Below are 5314 nucleotides of genomic sequence, written 5' to 3'. Positions count from 1 at the left end.
CCTTGGTGCCAAAAAGGTTGGGGGTGACTGCCTTAAATAAAGGAGATAATGTGGGTGGGCTTCATCCAATCAGTTGAAGGCCTGAGGAGCACAAACTGAGGTTTCTCAGAGAGAAGGAATAGTACTTCAAGTCTGTAACATAAAAACCCTGCTCAAGTTTCCAGCCTGCTGGTCTGCTCTATAGATTTTAGACTCAAGACCACAACTTCAATTTTTACCTGAATTTCCAGCCTGTCCTACAGATTTTGGACTTGTAAGCCCCCACAATTGAGTTAGCCAGTTTCTTAAAATTTATATACACATAAATTTTATATATATATATATATATATTAGTTAAGATATACATGTGTGTGCGAGTATGTATGTGTACACACACAGGTATCTTTTATTGGTTCTGTTTCTCTGGATGATCTGACAGTCACAGCCTTGCAGATCAAGCGGCTAGATGGCCCACTTCCCAACTGACTACCTTTATTAATGAGGACAATTGTAGATATTGTAAACAGAAGGCACACTGGAAAAGATCATCACATTTTACAAAAGAAAAACCAAGGCAAAGAAAAGTCCCTCGATTTAGGTCAATGACAGTGCTCCAGGGAAGGAAAAAGCGCTCAATATCCTGCCTTGCCCATAAACATCCAAGATAAGTTAACTATAAATGTAAATGGTCATCCTCATCAATTTCTGGTATACATGGGTGCTGTTATTTCTCTAATAAATCCTTCTTTGTTCAACTTCTTCCTCAGAGTAAACATACCACAAAGGTGGTAGATATTTCAAGTAGTTCACAGAATTTCCCTATCTCCCAGCCCGTAACAGTAACCCTTGGGGCCCTTGACCGAAATTTTTTCCTTCCTGCTCTGTGATATAACCCCTGTAAATTAATACAGGGGTGATATGCGAATGTACAGTAGTCCTCCCTTATCCACAGTTTCAGTTACCCATGATCAGCTCTAGTGTGACAATATTAAATGAAAAGTTCCAGGAATAAACAATTTGTAAGTTTTAAATTAGTTGCCATTCAGAGAAGCGTGAGGAAATCTCATGAGCCCAACTCCCTTGCGTTCAGGCCATGATTCATTCTTTTGTCCAGTGTCTCCACACTCTGGATGCTCCCTTCCCCCATCCCCTACTCCCCCCACTCCTGCCCCCCAACACACACACATTGGCCCATTAGTCACTAAAGCGGAGGCTCTTTTACCGGATGAACTGTCTCGGTATCACAGTGCTGTGTTCATGTAACCTTTATTTTACTTAATAATGGCTCAAGGTGCAAAAATCATGACTGGCAATTCTGATATGCCAAAGAGAAGCCATAAAGTGCTTCCTTTAAGTGAAAAGTCGAAAGTTCTTGACTTAATAAGGAAAGGGAAAAAATGATATGCTGAGGTTGCTAAGATCTACATAAGGTAAGAATGAATCTTCTATCCATGAAACTGTGAAAAAGAAACAAGAAAATTTTGCTAGTTTTGCTGTCACACCTCAAACTGTAAAAGTTACAGCCACAGTATGTGATAAGTGCTTAGTTAAGATGCAAAAGCATTAAATTTGTGGATGGAAGGCATGAACAGAAAATATGTTCCAATTGACAGCAATGTGTTGAGCCTATATGAAGACTGACACCAAGCCATTTACTGCAAGTAAGGGATGGTTACACAGATTCAGGAACAGGTTTGGACCAAAAAAATGTGAAAATTACTAGAGAGGCTGCATCTGCCAATTAAGAAGCTGCCGCCACATTTGCAGCAGAGTTGAAGAAGTCGAAGAAGTTGCTTAGGGTTGGGTATTATCCATGGTTTCCAGCATTCATGAAGGGTCTTAGGACTATCTTCTATGAGGATAGGATTGGGGGACTACTGCAATGTAAATATACACCAGAGGGACTATTTCTTGAGGTTCCAAAGGACTTTTCTCTTCATAATCAAGTTGTATCTGTAGTGGATCTACCTTTACCTTCTCCATTATATTTGATGCACGTGTCAGAAAAAGATCTCGACACCATTTGTGACACTGAAGGAAATGCTTTGGCAGATCATTGTGCCAACCACACAATCTTAACCAAAGTCTATTAGTTTTCTGTTGGTGCTGTAACAAATTAACACAAAATAGTGTCTTAAAACAACAGAAATTTTATTCTCTCACAGTTCTGAGGCTAGAAGTCCAAAATTCAAGGTGTCGGTAGGGCCACATTCCCTCCAAAGGCACTAGGAGAGAATCCATTCCTTGCCTCTTCCAGCTTCCAGTGGCTGCTGGCAATCCTTGGCTTATAGTCACATCACTCCAGTCTCGGCCTCTGTCTTCACATTGTTTTCTCCTCTTATGTCTACATCTAGTCTTCCTCTGGCTCACTCTTATAGGGATATTTGTCATTGGATTTAGGGTCCACCTGGATAATCCAGGATGATCTCCTCATCTCTAGATCTTTAACTTAATGACATCTGCAGAGACTCTTTCTCAATAATATAACATTCACAAGTTCCAGGAATCAAGACGTGGACATATCCTTTGGCAGGGCCACCACACAACCCACTATACAAAGTTATGATCCTAACTAAACCATCAAAGAATAGATCTCTGGAGTGATTCAAAGAGGCCATTATAAAATACCAACATTTAGCCTCTGGTTTTGAAGAGAAAATAGAAAAAATCTGGTTGTAACATTTACTCACATAACCTCTGGTATTCTCAAGATGGCCAGTTGGTGGAACAAGATAATTTCAAATGGGTATTAGCTGAGTAAGTCATCAATGTTGCTCTGTTATGGGTGTACAGACCCAGAACAGCCTTTTTCCCAGATTTGAGCATGCACAAGGTCTCACAGTATCTGACAATCACCTTCTTTCAAAGGCCTGAGGCCCTAGACAAACTCAAGCCAAGAGCTACAGGCATGTGTTGAGCATATCCTAACCCTGGAACCCTCCTATTCCCTCTTTGGAAGCAGAGGCATGTACCACTCTAATGCAGCTCCCTGTGGGTGCCTCTCAGAAGAGAGAAAGGTACTCACTCCTGCCCTCGACAGACCAGGCTCCCTGAAATGTTTGAAAGCCATCCCCAGTCATCTCTTGCAAAAGGCTGGCACTCTGGTACACAGACACAAACTCTAACCTTCAGTGACACTCAGAGATACACAGTCCTTTATGCTTTCATCCATTCATTCATTTCTTCATTTGTTGATACATGCTGTCATCCACTGGCAACTTCAAGAGGCCAGCACTGGACTAACCATTGAGCACAAAACAACAAATATATCACAGTCACTGAAAAGCCCAAGAAGGTCACTATCACCAGGTACCACAGGTAAACAATGGAAACTACAGAGGAAGAAATCAAAGACAAGGGGACCAAGAGGAAGAGGTAAATGGGATTTCTACAGACACTTAATCCCACATGGGACAGCGTTATCACCATTTTACAAATGCAGGATCAGAGAGATTAAATGACAAACTCATGGGGTTGAGAAGAAAGGAGAATGGGTAAGATCTCAAGTATAAGGCATGGAGAACATGGAGGCCAGCCTCATCTTCTAATTTTCTTCCTGGGATACTCGAGATTTTTTGTTTTCTGCATCTTTCTGTTCCTCTAGGGAATTATTATCAAAGGAAATCCTCCTTTCTTCACTCTCTTCTCCAGAGATTGAATCTTGGCCCAGGAGAAAGGAAATGGAAAATGGCTGTGGGCCATCTCATTTGTGAGCTGGAAGGCTGACATCCCAGCAGGAGCTGTCTCAGCCTCCCTAATTGGGATTGGAGTCATGCAACCCTGCCTGGCCTCTCAAGTTGATTATAGGCCACTTCCTCTGAGGTGACTGGCTTATTTTAATTGTGTTAGGAAATCTCCCTCATTGGCATTTGCGTCTCTATTTGGGGGTCAGAGAATTTGTCAGGTTAGCAAAGTTTATCCCTAGAACTTTCTCATCTTTCCTTTCATTACCACAGAATATCCCTATAGAATGTCTTTCCAACTCATCCTCAGCCCACAATGGGTAATCAGATCTCAGGAGCTAGTGGAGATAGTAATTTTATGTCACTCTTACTACTGCGTAAAAAAGTTTGTGATGTAATAAAAATCACTGATTCTTGGAGTTAAAGAGCCAAATTTTAAGGGTGGAATTTCAGACACTAATAAAGGAAGGTGAGAGATTCCCATTGGGACTGGGTACATTCTTCTAGACAGGCATTGCGTACTTTCCATGAAAGTTAAAGTAATGCTAACTGAGTCTCTGCTATTCACCTTAATTCTTCTTTTTAATTCTCAGAGCTGAGTTGACATTATCCTTGTCACCAGCTCATCCCAAATGACATTCCCAACCCTAATGCTTTTTTACTAAACTGTGCTGGAAATGCACATGTTGGGCCTGGTCCGGAAGGAATAGCCACAAAAAAGTGTCCACTGGGTCTGGATAGTGTTAAACAGGGATTCGGAGCAGCCAGTCTATCTACTCTTTTCATAATCATTCACTGGGCATTGCCTAACTAATTCCTAAATAAAGTATTTCTGAAACTCTTGCTGTCCTGCAGCTCACTCAAACTGGGTAGCCATCAATTCTACTCCCTTTTCCTGGGCACTTGGCTGAACCACATTTCTCCCTTGAATATAAGTGGAGGCATGCGCTTGACCCCTAAAATGTACATAAGCCTCCATAACGCCCCTTCATTCTTTGGATAGAGGACATATCAAATATTAAACTGATAAGAACAGATACTACACTTGCTCTTAGCCAAAAGGCCGAGAAGCAGTCCCTTCGTTCTTTGGGTTGCTGGATGTAGACAATCTAGTGGAGGTCTCCAGAGCCCCGGAGAATTCATGAGCTCTACAAAACAGTGGAGCCACACATTAGAAGGAGCCAGGATCCTTGAGTTGCCTCATGGAACTCTGTCCATGAGAGCTGCCCAACCATGTACGTTCACATTGGATGCTGAGTAAATGAGAAATAATTTCATTATACTAAGCCACTGAAATACGAGGAGCTGAAGGGGGGAGGGCTGTTATTACAACTTTTAACCTATCATAACTAATCTCTGCCTCACTCTGAGAGTTTCCACCCAAGTGGGTCTTCCAACTTTGTCCGATATCCTGCTTCCCAGCTTATTTCCTTTCCTGAAGGAAAAAAGAAAGGAAGAAAGGAAGAAAGGAAGAGAGAGAGAGAGAGAGAGAGAGAGAGAGAGAGAGAGAAGAAAGAAAGAAGGAAAGAAAGAAAGAAAGAAAGAAAGAAAGAAAGAAAGAAAGAAAGAAAGAAATGAATATGTCTTATGAGCAGAAGCAAACACAGCTGCAAAGCAAACAGCCACCCCAAGGTCCCCAGAGCCAGAGCAGG

The 5314-nt window shown here is 41.7% G+C and overlaps 1 pseudogene; it reads right to left on the bottom strand.

The window, feature by feature from the left end:
* Positions 1–4592: 4592 nt before the first annotated feature.
* LOC118610133 lies at positions 4593–4737 on the bottom strand (annotated as a pseudogene).
* Positions 4738–5314: the final 577 nt, after the last annotated feature.

The sequence above is a fragment of the Rousettus aegyptiacus genome, unplaced genomic scaffold (genome assembly GCF_014176215.1).
Source record: "Rousettus aegyptiacus isolate mRouAeg1 unplaced genomic scaffold, mRouAeg1.p scaffold_m13_p_12, whole genome shotgun sequence".
Lineage (NCBI taxonomy): Eukaryota > Metazoa > Chordata > Mammalia > Chiroptera > Pteropodidae > Rousettus > Rousettus aegyptiacus.
The sequence above is the reverse complement of the archived record's forward strand: the minus strand, read 5'-3'. Positions and strand labels throughout refer to the sequence as shown.